Source organism: Microcaecilia unicolor, chromosome 9, assembly GCF_901765095.1.
Source record: "Microcaecilia unicolor chromosome 9, aMicUni1.1, whole genome shotgun sequence".
Lineage (NCBI taxonomy): Eukaryota > Metazoa > Chordata > Amphibia > Gymnophiona > Siphonopidae > Microcaecilia > Microcaecilia unicolor.
The window spans coordinates 168,220,878-168,237,994 of record NC_044039.1 but is presented as its reverse complement, the minus strand read 5'-3'; positions in this window follow the sequence as shown (position 1 = coordinate 168,237,994).

Here is a 17,117-nt window from a genome sequence, read left to right as displayed (position 1 = left end):
AATGTGGGTACTAGTTTGGCTCTAGTGGCCTCTATCACCTGTATTTGCTTTTAAGCATCAGGGTATGCTATTATTTGCTTTATTTAAAAACTCTTACCTTGCAGCTAATAAGCCACACTATCTCTCTGAAATCCAGGAAAGAAATGAATAGAAAATATTGTCACTTTCTATTTTCAGTTTCCTGCTGACAACATCAGCCATTGGATTTGAAAGAAGCGAGGCTGGAATAGATTTGTTTGTCTGCTTGTCATAAATATTTTGACATGATTGCTGAAGTGACTTCTGTTTCTTTGTTGTCCCTCTGCAAAGCAGCTGCATTTTGTCTGGCCAGTCAGAAAGACAGACAGACTGTTTTCATGGCCCCATAGACTACACAGATCATTTTTGGAGCATGCAGTCATTTCGTTTGTTTGAAGGAACTGAACGGAAAATGGCCTAATTCATTGCATTGTACCATTAGTCTTAAATGAATATGCATCAAGGGCACCAGTATTTTCAAAATTATTGTGGGTGCCAAACACGACACAAATTATCCCTCTTTGAACATGATGAAGGAGCTTACTCAATGTTGAGGATGTCCAGTATCCAATGGCAACCACAGAGCTAGTTCCTAAGATGTGCAACTTTAATAATTTGACATTATTGTAGTATATGAGCAAGAAGAGACCACATGGATCCCTTCTTCAGTTTGGTACCTTTGCTCATACTCTCTCTATAAACCTTGACATTATAAATACCAATGGAGCTAAAAATGTAAAGAATATAAGAAGACAGTGATTGGCTGAGAAGATAAATCTTATTTACCATGTGGCATTCTATTTCTGAGTATTTCCTATGAGTTTACTCTAGTTTCTCTTGTAGCAGTGGTTTGGAGATTACACCTGTAATTCCTGGAGACTCTGGTAGAGGGTTTAACACCTCTAAAACTTGTTTCCATTCATTCTATCTCCTATCTCTTCACACACCTTTATATATATCTTCCTTCACCAAAGTTTACATCTGTTCTCCCTTGGTCCAAAACCTCCAGCTCCTCCCCATCAGAACTGGCCTCTTTCTTAACTTTCCTGTATCTCTTCTCTTCTACTCCTTCTTGCACTGCTGGAAGTCTTTATGGGCATTAGAGAAGGAGAGATGCATGAGAAGTTTGGCTGCACTGATCCTAGTACTAGAAGTACTGCTGTCACAGCTGGCCACAGTGGTTCCTAGTTCAGGGGTGGTGGCAGCTCCAATGACCATGGGTCAGCAGTCTTGAAGCCTGGGATGCAGATAAGGATAGTTCAACATCAACAGATTTAGATATAGGGCATCACCTCTCCAGCTGTACTCCTGGCTGGGCAAATTCCTATTTTGCCTATCCCTGAGCTATCTAAGGATATATGTTATGTTGCATCAATCAAAGATATCTCAAACAGGCTCAGCAAAGAAACTAGTTTTCTTCATGTCCAATGTAGTGACTAGAATTGTACTGCAAAATGCGGGCTAATTTTCCTTATAAAGAGGATATGAAATGAATTTCAATGGCTCAACCAGAAATGAAAAAGAAATGCTACTTTTAGTAACACAACTTTTTTTTTTGTAATTCTTTTAATTCCTGAACTTGCATTGCTCATTTTGAGTCAACTCAGGGCAAGTAAGCACAGGGAAATAAGACTTAGAGCTCCTATAACCAGGGGTCAGATAAAAAATGCAGCCCCTTTGCTCTGTGAAAACAAGACTGGCTGTTTATTTAGGAGCCATAAAAAATCTTTACTTTTTCAACATATCCCTTCAGAAGGATGTCTAAAGCCTCTTATTCTCATAACTCATGCAGGAGAGGTCAGACTAGACTGAGGGCTAAAGCCAACATGCATATTATGCATTCCAACAGGCATGTCATGCAATGTCTTCTGTGTGTTCTTTTCACCAGGAAAGCACCATGCATGAAAGTGTCACAGTACAGTCTTTTCCTTCCCCCTCCCCCACTCACTATTTATGGCCTGCTTCCCATTTTTCTGTTATGTGTACTAGAAAAATAATCACTTTTGCTGTTTATCCAACCCTACAATTTAAATTTCCTATGTACCCTATTGCAAACCCCAGACTTAGAATAACTGTGTAACTTTGTAAGTCTACGTGCTTTGAAAATGAGCACCTTAATGATTTTGGTGGAGAGACAACAAACTGTCAGTTTATTAATGAGGTGAAGAAGCCACAAACAGGCACGACTTGGTTTCAGAAAGAACAAAGAGAACCTTTGTGAAATGTGGAAACTTGGCTAAATATTCATCTTTTATCTTTATACTCAGTGTTAACCTAATGGAACAAGAAATTCTATTTAGTAGCAAAAGATACAGTAGTTGGCATCTCCCTACTGTCTGTTTATTACCCACCATCTCACTATCATTTATCATTGAATATGTAGAAGTGTGACATACTGTATATTGGAGCTGAATGTAAAAGAGGCACTGAGGTACAGTGGAAAATGTAACTGCTAAGTACCAGTTGTCGTATTTAACAGTATAGGGCAACCTACTATAGTTGATAGCAGGAATCTGCAGGGAAAACGTAATGGTAGCTGGTGGCCAACAATATAAGAGATGCAACATAAGGGGGGTCTCCCTGGCTTCATCTCCTTCTTCTCTATTGATATTCTCTTGCTCTTCATGTAACTCTCCCACTCTTCCTTTCCTCCCTTCCTATATTTCTCTTCCAAGGGCTGTCTTTAGGCTGGAGCAGGGCTTAATTTGATAATAAAACACAGGCATTTTCACAGGCCTTGTTATCACCGATAACCTACCAACATATGATACTTTCTTAACACTGAGGACCAGTTGCATAAGTTTGAATGCAGAGCCCCAAGGCAAAATTTTGCAAGAGCCTCTCATGGGGGGGTGGGGGGGGGGAGGAGGAACTCCTCTTCCTTCTTCTTCCTTTAAATTATTCAGTCTCGCCCTCATCTACCTCATCTCCCTCCCGACAGCTAGAGAAGCAAGTACATTATCTCCCATTGCCAAAGGAAGGGAAGGGCAAGATTAATTTAATTAAAGAACAATGTTGGCAGGTGGCACAGCAAACCTATTAAAGGTAAATACAATGTTGTACTGCAGTTTCAAGGGTCATTAGGCCTAGTCTTGACTAAGCCACCTTGCAGTGACAGAATTAATACACAGAAGCATTGATTTATGCCATTGGCTAAGATCGTGAATGGTTCTAGAAACTTCTCTTGCTTTGAGAACTGGTGTATAGACCTGTACACCTAACCTAGCTCTCTCCTCTTACTGATAGTCCACACTACAGAGCTGTCTTTAGGCCTCTGCAGTGCAACAGCTATGTCATCTTTCCAAACACAGGTAGGGTTACCATATTTGCAGAGACAAAAAACAGGGCACAAAAATTAAATGGCCGCTGATTAACGGGCTTAAGAACCGTTAGCTCCAGATACCATCGCAGAGCTAAACCATTGTTTGGCTGTATATTGGCCCGATTTTGTTTGCACCGGCTTCCTTTGTTACTGCGGAGATCTGATTTTCTCCTTATCACCTGTTTCGGTCCGAAATATCAAAGGGAGCACCAACTGTCATTGCTCATCACCGGCGTATCAGTAAACCGGCTGACAGCCCGATTGCATCGTCAGGGCAGATATAGGTGCCGGAAAGCGAAGACCTGCTCACCACAATGCAGGTGGCTTGTTTAGCTATTGATCTGCACGTCCCTGGTATCCATTTGGCCCAATTCTCCTCTAGCCTTTCATTTGGGCCGCTGGCATCTCAGCTTGGCCTCCAGACCGTGATCGTCTCCTACGCTGCTTGTTACCGGCTGCTGGGCATCGCAGCCTGCTTCGCGTTGGGGAGACTTTTCGGACAAAGCTGCACATTGTGGTGGTATTGCTTCCTTTTAGACCGCCGATCCCAGCCGTTGGCTATTGCCTGCATTAACTGTCTTGTTCGACGGTATCTGCTTTCTAGTCGGCTGTTTCTGACGAAGATTATGAGAGAGAGAGATGGATTTGCAGCTCTCCCTGTCTTGGGGGTCGGAGTGGACGGTTGCCGCTATCTATCACAATGAGTCAACACCTCCTCAACCTTTGGAGCTTGCACGGGTGTTTAACAGCATTTGCATGGACCATTTTGGACTTCTTTATCTCTACTCTTTTTCTTTCTCGCTACTCTGATTACTTATCTATTTAATATTGTATTTCTATGTTCACTGGATTGGCACTAGCCTTTTCAGTCACTTGTAAGCCACTTTGAGCCTGCATCTTGTGGGAAAAGGTGGGGTATAAATATGATAAATAAATGTCGCTGGCTGGAAAAAGCCCGACGGACCCCTGATAGTCCCCTGAAAAGGAGGACATGTCTGGGGAAATCTGGACACATGGTAACCCTAAACACAGGTACTGTTGTGGATGCAGCTTTTGCATCTGCATACAGATGTAACTCAGCTAAAAATACAGCTCTGGCTTTGTGGCAGTGAAAGCTCCATCTTTCTCTTTGCTAGGCCCCAGGACTGCAGAAGCAGCATGAGCTCAGTTTTAACACCTTAGGGGGCAATTCTATAACTGTGCACCCATTTATAAGTGCCTAGATGGCACCTATGTGATGCCTATTCTATAGAGGAAAGTAGAATACTAGCATACAGGTGATATATGTGTCTATAATTTAACCGTGAGCACTTACACCATCTATAGAGTTGGTATAAGTGTTTACGTATCAATTACAGAGATATGAATATCCCTGGATTCTACGTATGGTGCATTGAGGTGCTTGTGTAGATTTGTGCGTGTACCTTAATTGTTTAATGAAACACTTAATCGTGATAAGTGGCCGATAACGACACTAATTGGATTTAATTGGAATTTACACGTTTAATTTGCTAAGCGTATTTTATAATGTGGCGCACGTAAATTCCAACGCATGCAGCCAAAAAGGGGGTGCAGCCATGGGCGGAGTGTGATGGGCCTATCAATCAAATCTACATGCGCTGTTATAGAATATGTGCCAGTGAGCGTAAATTTAGGCGCATGCATTTACAGCAGCTTTTCACTAGTGTAAATGGACATGCCTAAATGAAGGCGCATCCACCCGGCCAAAGGCATATTCTTTATAACGAAAGAATATGCCTAGGCGTCTCTATCGGAAGTGCCTAGATTATAGGTGTCATAAATAGAATCTAACCCATATTCCCTAAGTTACACACATAAGTGTAAGTCCCTCCCCGACTCTACCTATGCATATGCCTCCCTGTAAAATGTGCACTATGGTGGCAATTCTATAAATTGGTGCTAAGATTTAGGTGTCCCAATGTTGTGTGCTTAGCACCAATTCTATAAAGGCATCTTGGCACTGAGATTCCACTGGTGTGCCTAAAGTTACCATGCAAAACTCAGAAGAACAAATCTCCACAGATAGTGCAAAGCTCAGAAACACAGTGGAGAAGGCAAAGACCAAAGTTAATGGGTATCAACAGTCCTTTATTACACTTCTATATGGCTCGGCATGGACCATGTTTAGGCTACAACGCCTGCATCAGGAGTCTGAAAGTGCAAGGGGTAAAGTGTCCAACTGGCGTTCAATGCTCAAGTAGGTAAAATTATGTATGTATGTGACCCAAGGGTCCACATTCAACTGTTCCGTAAATTACATACGCAGTTCACAGTCAAACTACAGCAACCTTCTTCCTTTACGTCAACTCAATGGCAGTTGTAACTGCTGGTGCTTAATTTTGCCCTGTTGCGCACATAACTTTTAATGCTCACCAATAAGTTCAAGGATCAATTTCCCAATCTGCAGGGTGGTGAAAACTGATAATCAGCTTCAGCATTTCCCAACTATTGTAGAAAAGTCTCTTTGGTGCATAGGAGCCAATTTTTCAAATTGACTCAGGGTGCTAAGTGCAACACAAATTACTCCTCCCTGGACACAGTGATGGAAGTTGCTTACCAATTTTTCTCTGGAAAGGTGGTGGATGCCTGGAATGCCTTCACAGGGGAGGTTTTGAAGATGGAAACGGTGATGAAATTCAAGAATGCATGGGATAAACACAGAGGATTTCTATATAGAGAAAGGATGGCATTCAATTATAGCAAAATTTAAATGACCTCCTCATATCTGGAGAGAACTTTGATGACAACTCCAATAGTTGAGCGGTAAAGACCAGAGTCAGGCAGATGTCTATACCTCAAAATTGTCAGGGAGAGATGAAGATAAGTATTCCAGGGTCTAATCATGAAGAAGTGGAACCTGTACAGAGTGCCAGATACTAACTCTGATCACCTTGATGGGCAGACTGGATGGACCATGTAGATCTTTATCTACTGACATTAACTATGTTATTATGCTACTATATTGGAGATGCTCAGCACCCACTGCACCTACAAAGCTGGCATCTATGAGTTGACATATATGTAAGGTGGGTAAAAATATTCGGTATGGTAGGGTGTGTAGGGGATGGAATCACTACAGATGTTCCATCAATGCCATCGGCAATGCTTATTTGCCCACAAACTCTTTATTCACCTACCAGATGTCACCAACCTCAAATACCTTCACTGCTGCCCAGAGTAGGAACATATCCAGAAAAACCTCAGCTGCAGCGATGACATTCCCACTGCAGTCTATGCAAGTGATTTGATCATTTCTCATCTTTTCATTTCATGGCCAAATTGGCAAACTTACCTGAAACAAGCCACAATGTTATACTCATTCACATGCCATGAAGTGGACAGGAAATAAACTTTCTCAGAAAAACCGCACTGGCTGCATTTTGTTATGGTAAAATCCATTCTTAAAAAGAATGCATCACTTTCTTTGTAGCTTATTACATCACTCATATTTTCCAGAGTACTTTGACACATTACCACCTTCATTCCACATCTGTGAAAGACCCTCCCCCCTTCCAAAAGAATGAAAATGGATGTTAGCAGTTTTATGAGTAACTTTTATGGAACAATGCCTCCTTTGAAGGCTATCGGTAATGAATTGGACAGTTATTTATGTTTGAGTGATGCAGACGACGATGTTTTGATTTTTTGTACACAGGGGACCTTGAGGTCGAGGCCAAGGAACCCAAGCGAGGGAGCTGGCAGCTTACCCAAGTCCACCACCGTCCAGCCCTGCAGAGGTGGAACAGCAGTGATGGCCTGAGAGGTGGTGATCATTTTATTAACACGGTGAATTTTCTTAACATGTGGATACCCACCCAGGCACCCCACCCCCTCACCAACACTCCATCCTTCCCTTCCCCCAGCACCCCAAACCTCCCTTCAACCTCACCCCGCCCCTCTGCAACTCCTCACCCTGCCCATCCATGGTGAAAAACAGTGTACAGTGAAGATAAGGTACAGTGATAAAAGCCAATCTCCCTCCTCTCTCCCTCCCTCCTCCTCCCCCCAGCAAATACAATGTCCTGTATGGGGATGGAGCTTCAAAGGTGAGGGCCAATACCAACTTCCCTATCTGACATCACATCTGCTGGTAGCCAAAGTGACAGTGTCATCCAACTGTGAGGTGGAGGATCAGTAAGAAAGCTAATGGGAGGGATCTGTGTGGCCAGACCCGGTGGTTGGGAGGCAGGGCTGGTGGTTGGGAGGTGAGGATATTGCTGGGCAGACTTATACGGTCTGTGCCAGAGCCGGTGGTTGGGAGGAGGGGCTGGTGGTTGGGAGGCGGGGATAGTGCTGGGCAGACTTATACGGTCTGTGCCCTGAAGAGCACAGGTACAAATCAAAGTAGGGTATACACAAAAAGCAGCAAATATGAGTTATCTTGTTGGGCAGACTGGATGGACCGTGCAGGTCTTTTTCTGCCGTCATCTACTATGTTACTATGTTAAATAAGTTCCCCTAGAGAGGCATAATCTCCAGCAGCAACATGTCTCTGTAGCCAATAGAGAGGGAGGCATGCATCACGGCCAGGTCACAGGGTACTTTTGCCATTGGAACTGGTAGCTACCTGGCTGGTGGAGGGCTGGCAGGAGGTTTCCCTGCTGGTGGAGGGCTGGCAGTAGGGTTCCTAGCTGGTGGAAGGCTGGTTGGTAGTGGTTGCCCTGGTGGTGGAGGGCTGGATGGTGGTGATGGTGGCCATGTGGTGGAGGGCTGGTTAGCCGTGGTCACACTAGCCCATGCAGTTTTTGCTTGAGTAAAGGGGAAGATCATGGGCTCAATAGATGGTACATTTTTCAGCGTTATGATCCAAAAGGGGCAGTTAGAAAGTGATTGGCTGGGTAAACTGGATGAGGTGAGAGAATGGCTATGTTGCCTGATGAGCTGGGAGAGAATGAAGGCAAGGGTGGAGTGAATGACCTCCATGGTGGTGCACAGGGGGGTGAGGAAGTCAGGCACCTGTCTTCAAATGTCCTACTGGTACTCACCTCCCTAATGAGGGCATCCATCCTCCGATTAAGTCCAGTGACCTCCTCCCTCAGCAGGACCTGTTACTACTTACTACTACTTATGATTTCTGTAGCACTATTAGACTTATGCAGTGCTGTACACTGAACACGTAAGAGACAGTCCCTGTTCAACAGAGCTTGCAATCTCATCAAGACAGACAGACAAACAGGACAAATAAGGGATACGACAATTACTTAAGGCGGGAATTATAAAACAGACGTGGGTACTAAACAATGAATAGGAGTTAGGAGTTAAATGCAACCTCAAAAAAGTGGGCTTTTAGCCTAGATTTGAAGACGGCCAGAGTTGGAGCTTGATGTACTGATTCAGTAAGTCTATTCCAGGCGTATGGTGCAGCAAGATAAAAGGAACAGAGTCTGGAATTCGCAGTGGAGGAGAAGGCTACAGAAAAGAAGATTTACCTGATGAACGGAGTTCCCGGGGAGGAATGTAGGGAGAGATGAGAGTGGAGAGGTACTGAGGAGCTGCAGAGTGAATGCACTTGTAAGTCAATAGGAGTTTGAATTGTTTGCGGAAACAGACAGGGAGCCAATGAAGTGACTTGAGGAGAGGGCTAATATGAGCATAGTGACACTGGCAGAATATAAGTTGTGCAGAGTGTTTTCTTTTAAATATATATTTTAATTGAACACCACAAGACAAAAAGCAAACAATATATCAAACAATACAGGTATAGAAGTGACACTTTTTCATAAACATAACTTCCCTACCCCTTCTCCACCCATCAGAGTTTTGAACAGATTTAAGGGGAAAGAAGTAGAGAGAAGGGGCCGGGGCCGGTGGCAGGGCAGCATATGGGAACCACTGCTGTCCCAACTTTTGGGAAGCCAAAAGACATGGTAAGTTCAGGGAAGGAAGTGGGGAGATGTCAGACTGGAGGGTGGGGGGCGGAGCAGAATCAGTGCGGCAGACCATCCCCTCGCTGTAGGCAGCAGACTATCATGGGCCGCCCCTAGGTATGGGAATTGAGGCCTTTGACATAGCATCAGCTATTTCTTTGCAGGAAAACTGTTCATTTTCTGACCTATTGCTGTACATATTTGTGTCACAGATCATTGAATCCTAACTGTTAGCATGCAGAAATGTGACTAATAATGCTGAACTATGATATGTGATGTAGAGGCCCCTTTTCAGCTGGTTCAGAGTACTGACACCTTTTCTCCTTCATTCCAAAAATGTCCTATCCTCCCCATTATGGTTTTTTTTTTCAATAAAATGAACCTGATTTGTTATTTCCATTAGTGCATAAGTTAACCTTAAACCTGTGATTCTTGACTTCAGAGGCAGCCACCTTCCAGGTAGAACTATTCTAATCACACTATACAAGCTGAGAAAAAAAAGCCCTAGTTACCCCTCTCCCAAACGTTACCTCTGCATGAATACCAACATCTTTTTCCCTAGAAGAAAAGTAATGGCTGTGTGGGATATGTGGAGGGGCATAATCGAACGAAAACGTCTGTCTCCATGGGCGTTTATCTCCAAGAACGGGTCCATGAAGGGGCGGACCGAACCGTATTTTGGGAAAAAATAGACGTCCATGTTTTATTCGACAATTTGTGAGCTGGGCGTTTTTGTTTTTCAGCGATAATGGAAAATGAAAGCGCCCAGCTCAAAAACAAATAAATCTAAGGCATTTGTTCGTGGGAGGGGCCAGGATTCATAGTGCACTGGTCCCCCTCACATGCCAGGACACCAACCGGGCACCCTAGGGGGCACTTTTATAAAAACAAAAAAAAAAAGGTAAAAGAGCTCCCAGGTGCATAGCACCCTTCCCTTGGGTGTTGAGCCCCCCCAAATCCCCCTCAAAACCCACCACCCACAAGTCTACACCATTACTATAGCCCTAAGGGGTGAAGGGGGGCACCTACATGTGGGTACAGTGGGTTTGGGGGGGCGGTGTGGAGGGCTCCCATTTACCAGCACAAGTGTAACAGGTGGGGGGGGATGGGCCTGGGTCTACCTGCCTGACGTCCAGTGCACCCTCTAATAACTGCTCCAATGACCTGCATACTACTGCCAGGGAGGTGGGTATGACATTTGAGGGTGAACATAAAAAGTTGTGAAACGGCATATTTTTGTGGTGGGAGGAGGTTTGTGACCACTGGGGGAGTCAGGGGAGGTCATCCCCGACTCCCTCCAGTGGTCATCTGGTCATTTAGGGCACTTTTTGGGGCCCTATTCGTGGAAAAACAGGGTCCAGGAAAAGTGCCCTAAATTCTCGCTAAAAACGCATATTTATTTTCCATTATCGGCGAAAGGCGCCTATCTCTGATCGGCCGATAACCACGCCCCAGTTCCGCCTTCACCACGCCTTTGACACGCCCCCATCAACTTTGTCCGCATCCGTGACGGAGTGCAGTTGAAAACGTCCAAATTCGGCTTTCGATTATACCGCTTTATTCGTTTTTGTGAGATAAACGTCCATCTCCCGATTTGGGTCGGAATATAGGCGTTTTTCTTTTTCAATTATAAGCTGGATAGTGCACCATCTTACCTCTGCACCTGCAGGCCATGTCTCACCCTCCTACACCAGACAGAGTTGATGGGTCAACTGTGCCCAGCACCTCCCTCTCCAGGGTAAGTCAGGATGTTGCTGTGGGGTCCTTGTGCCTCTCTTCACTTGTTCATATCTCGGACTCTGGAACGCAGATCCTGTAATTTTTTCTTCAGATCCTCCACCTCACACTTTTGGTGGGGTAGACGGCATTCATTTGCTGGCAGGCATGATGCCAGATAGCTAGTTTGGTATTGGCGCTCGATGATTTGGCTGCATTCCCATATAGGACATTGAAGTTTGCCTTTACCTCCCTGACCAGGAAGCAGAGCTCTCTTTGTAGGAAATTGCTTTTCTTAGAGATGCTGTACATGGTGACATCTTGGAAATCTGCACCTAACATTTCCATGCTGAATGAATATTTTAGAATATGGCACTCAATTGGAGGTCAGTGAGGTGTGAAAGTTTACCCAATCTCGCGCTCAATTTTTCGGCATTGATATTTACAGAATCGGGTGCACATCTGTGTGCTTGATATATTTGGCGTAGTACTTGATTTGGCGTGGATTCTTTTTCACCACCCCTTTTTATTGGTATTATATTTAATTTGAGTCACTATTTTGTTTAAATTACATTGCACAGACACAGCTGTTCTTACCATGATCTCTGCTCCTGTAGGATAGCTCACCTCTGCTCCTATTTGCAGCCTCACTGCCTGAAGACAGTTTGAGGGCAATGTGGGTACCATCTATAGCTCCCAGGACTGATGCGAAACCTGCCACCTCTTAGAAGGCACTCATGGTCTTTTGCTATTCAGCCTCATGCATAGGAAATCTAATGTCCAGGAACTGTGCAATGCTTCCTGAGGTGAGTGCTTAACTAATGCCTACTGCATCTTCCAGAGGGGTTTGAGTTCCTATTGCCAGGAAAGCCAGGGCTGTGGTCAGCTTGCTAAGCAGTGGCAGGGCATGTCCCCTCCATGTACTGGGCTCCAATCTTAAGAACATAAGAATAGCCATACTGGGTCAGACCAATGGTCCATCTAGCCCAATGTCCTACTTCCAACAGAAACCCAATTAGTAGCAACATTCCATGCTACCAATCTTGGGGTAAGCAGTGGCTTTCCCTATGTCCATCTCAACAACAGACTAAGGACGTTTCCTCCAGGAACTTGCCCAAACCTTTTTTTATCCCAGATACACTAACTGCTGCTCATAGAAGTGCCTGATGATCTCCTTATTGTATCTATAAGGTCTATGAACCATCTTCTATGCCAATAGACCCACTGCATCACCCCTCTCCTTCTTTCTCTCCCCTCTCTATCTGCTCATTCTGAACTTTGGTTGCTACATTGTTCTGAGTGTTTTGTTCAGTCCTGCATTCACCTCTCTGTGGCCTTATGCTGACATAAGTAGCATGGTTGCCTGACCTTGTCACATTGCAAGTTTGTTCACCATGGCACAGAGGTTCATAGTTTGCACAAACCCTCACAATTGTAGGCCAGGGGGCACTTACGTAAAGGTCAGGATCTCATCAGGCTTAGAACTGCATCCTGTGAATGAGGGGGTCAGAGAGATATACAACATAACAAAAGCCAGATTGGGGCAGTAACCGAGCTTCCACATTACCCTGTTTCAGAAGGGAGGTTTGTGGCCAGTCCTGGATTCCTACCAACCTCATTCTGGTGCATTATAGGCTCTTCAGTGGGTAGAATCAGACAATACAAATCCCACACTGCCTTGGAACACCATTACTAAAAATCAGGGTGATGGGGGCATGATATAAAGATCTGCTGGAGGCTGTAATGCACTTCACACACTATACCAGGGTGGTTTGTGGTTGGCAACAGATGTTCCATATCTAGCCTATGCATTGCTCAGGTTCCCTCATAGTAAATGCATGTAGTTCTGGTTGGAACAGTCAGGGCCACCGAGGGGGGGGGGGGGGGGGGGGCCAGGGGGGAAAAAATTCCCCGGGTCTGGGCCTCCTCATGGACCATGCTATTGTCTCCCCTGGTGGGGGAGTTAGGCGGATGCACTGCAGGTTTATAGAAAAGATGTTGATTGGCTCTATCCTTTCCTTTAGGGGCCCTTTTACTAAGCCACATAGGCGCATTCTACAAGTGTCAGTTTGGAGGTACTGCCCGGCTACTGTGTGGCTCGGGTGATAATTTTGTTTTTTATGCGCGTCCGCTATTGGCGCCGGAAAATAATTTTGATTTTCCTGTGCACGGTGATCAAACAAAATAAAACATGGAAAAGAAAATAAGATGATACCTTTTTTATTGGACATAACTTAATACATTTCTTGATTAGCTTTCGAAGGTTGCCCTTCTTCGTCAGATTGGAAATAAGGAAATGTGCTAGCTGACAGTGTGCACAGTGGAAACTGGGTGGTAATCGTCATTTTACATGCATAGACAATTACTGCTAAGTCAATGGGTGGCGGTAAGGTCTCAGACCCAAAATGGATGCGCACCAATTTTTATTTTGCCGAACGTCCATTTTCGGCACAAATTTTAAAAAGGCCTTTTTTACAGGCGTGCTGAAAAATAGATCTGCGTGTGCCCAAAACACGCGCCTACACTAGCTCAGCCCATTTTTCAGCGCATCTTAGTAAAAGGACCCCTTAGTTTCCTGTTTATAATTGAGTTACTCTGTTTTCTTCTTTTATTTTTCTGCTAATTTTTATAAATGTTGTAAATCACCTTGTTGTGCCTGCCAAAAGCGGTATATCAAAAACAAAAACATAAATATATGTAAAATAGGGCATATTGCCTGGCAAGCTACATAGAGCCATGTTCAGGGAAAATCTCCACCACTATTCCTTTAGCCATTATCCACTATACCTGATCAATGGTAGCAAAGCTAGAGAAAAAGAGAGAATTGTATGCAAGATGGTTTTTCAGAAATACAGGTTAATAATATGTAATTGAAATGAGTCTGATTTGCAAGGGTTTCTTCCAGGGACACAAAATTGGAGCAAACAGTTCTACAAAATCCTGAGTGGTGTAGAACGAGTAGAAGTAAATCGATTTTTTACTCATTCCAAAAGTACAAAGACTAGGGGACACTCGGGGAAGTTACATGGGAATACTTTTAAAACAAATAGGAGGAAATATTTTTTCACTCAATGAGTTACGCTCTGGAACTCTTTGCCGGAGGAGGTGGTAACAGCGGTTAGCGTATCTAGGTTTAAAAAAAGGTTTGGACAAATTCCTGGAGGAAAAGTCCATAGTCTGCTATTGAGAAAGACATGGAAAGCAATTGCTTGCCCTGGGATTTGTAGTATGGAGTGTTGCTATGATTTGAGTTTCTGCCAGGTACTTGTGACCTGGCTTGGCCACTGTTTGGAAAACAGAATACTGGGCTAGATGGACCACTGGTCTGACCCAGTATGGCTACTCTTATGTTCTTATATAAAAAGCAAGCCTAATATTAACTTTACAGCCTATTACTTAACTGTATATATATTTTCTGGTTGGTATGGCTGAAGCGATTTGGAAACTGGAGGCTCTGAACTGTATCTGGCTGAGTAGCTCCTAGTAACTATAGCTACTATACTAAGAAGCTCAGGAGTGGATTAAATCTTGCATTCATGGTGTTGTAGATTTAGGTGGCATTATGTATTAAAACTTCACGTGAAATAGTGAATGATTGTGGCCTAAGCAGCTGGAAAGCAGCATGCATGATTTCTTATTGCTAAGAAGAAAAGGAAGACTTTTAAGTGAACAGTTTGCTTTCCTGGGAGATGGTTAATTTCTGTGAAGCCTAGTGGCAGGAAGTAACTTTTTTTTAAATATGATTTTATAAACGTACAAAACCATAAATGGAACAAGTACAGAAATGAAATTCCAAGGAACAAGAATTTTAAAAATATGCAAATTTCCATGTCCAGCTAGGGCGGGGTACCGCAGAAGCAGAGGACCATATATCACTACTTGAAGATAAACCAGCAAGGAAGAGTAGTGAAGGTAGCAGGGCTCTTCCAGAAAATTCCAGCGGACAAAGGTTCTAATGGTCAAAATCTTTATTCTTCAAAACCTGACACAGTACTGTGTTTCGGCAGTGCAACATGCAGTACTGAGAATGCTTTTCAGTAATGCACGTTGCACTGCATGTCTTCAAGGATTGTCGTCTTTTTCAAGACGTTTATCTTGACCCCTACTTCCATCAGTGACTTTATATACAGGCTTTCTGCCGAAACACAGTACTGTGTGGGGTTTTGACCATTAGAACCTTTGTCTGCTGGTATTTTGTGGAAGAGCCCTGCTACCTCCACTGCTCTTCCTTGCTGGCATTTCCAACTAGCCCACATCAAGAGGAGAGGAATCACCAAACATATAAAATAAACTAAAAAAAACAAGGAAAAAAAGCTAGTTTAACACTAACTAAACATTACAGTGCAATATTTCTCTCTTACCCACCCTTGAGCTTAAAGTGTTATTTAAGTGTTGTTCCAATTGCAAAGAGTCCCAAAATATAAACTCTATCCTGATGGAAGAGGAGACATTTACAAGGGTATGCTGGACAAAAAAATGCTGATCCTAGGGCTAACACTATAGGCTTCAAGGCCAAAAAAACCTTTTAAGTTGTGTGGCTCCAGCTCAGAAGAGTAGCCAGACCTCGATTTGGGAGGGGGCATGAGTCCAAAGTGGAGGGGGCACATTTTGCCCCACCTCCTCACTGCTCTCGATCCCCGTCATAACCCCACATACTTAGACTGGCGGGGATCCCCAACCCCACCAGAAGAAGCTTTCCTGCAGTGATATTTGTCACTGCCACGCTGCCTACCCTGCTTTCCTGCCCTGGCGTATGCTCAATTTCACTAAAAATGAGCATGCACATGGTGGAGGGGGAAAACAGGGCAGGCAGTGTGGCAGCAAATATCGCCACAGGAAAGTTTCTGCTGGTGGGGTTTGGGGACACCCACTAGCCAAACCAGTAGTCCTTGGGGGCCCAGGCCCCTAAGGCCCCCCATGGCTACACCACTGCTCTAGCTACATCAAAAAATATATTTATAAATCCTTTTCCCACAGTAAACCATATCTTTCTTCTGAAAATACCTCTTCAAAAGTAAAGATTTATCACTCTCATGACCAACAGTTACTAATAAGATAGATCTAGTATTGATTATATCCTGTGTATCTTCCAAAAAAGCGGTTATATTATATCTTTTTCAGTAGTAAGTAATTGATCTACCCCTTGTTGATTAGTTTGAATCTTCTTTTTATCACGTAAATAGTAACAATTAGTTATAACCATTGAATCAGCTGTAGTCAGTTCCAAGATTTCCTTGAGATATTTCCTCAGGAGAATCTCAGGAGATAACACATATATACAAGGAAAATTAAAAAGTCTCAGATTTGAGATTTCTAACCCTATCAGCATTCTCCATTATGTCTACCTTCAAGAAGCTTGTAGAGAAAGAAGCCTGAATCTTCAACAGCTGAAAGACATCTATCCAAAAACTGAATATTTGAATCCACATTAGTCAATTTGTCCACTACCTCTTGGGAAAAATTAACATTCTGAGATATAACAGCCTTTAGCATACTCTCCATACATTGCTTTAAGTCCCATAAATCTTTCAAAGTTATATCCTGCTTGTCTCCCAATGGTTGATACTGTTGGCTAACCTCTACAGTTTGTCAAGAAATAGGTAACTTTGTAAAGGAAATTAAATGAGAAGCATTTTAGTCTGTCCAGATACAGCTGGAGCTAGAGTATCTACTTGAGATAACCCCACCTCGCAGGAAAGTAAAGGAGGGGGAGGAAGGGTGCATTCGGGGGGACTCGAGGAAGTGCCAAGAGGTGACAGTACCTGTGATGATAGTCGTTCATTCAACCCCAAAGAAACCACATGTTTATCCATCAGGCCTACCGGGTTTGGCGTGAAGATTCTGACTTTTGCTTTCCACAAAACCAGTAAAAACAAAATGGCTAACAAAAAATATTCCTCGTTGCTGTAAAGGGGAGGGGCACGTCCCTTTGGCCATGCCTTGTGGCCGCACGCCACAGCAGTCTCTTGTAGGAAAATATCAGGACCCTGATACATCAGCAGGTGGCTTGCAAGGTGCCAGATGGACTCAACAAGAAAACTCCCTACTGGGAGCTCGAGATGAGAAATGCAGGAAAGCAAGTGTCCCCATTTTGTTGCACAAACCAGGTGATTCCGCTCCTGAAGAAACCTCAAATGGCACTGGTCTCTTGTAGGATAATATCAGGACGCTGA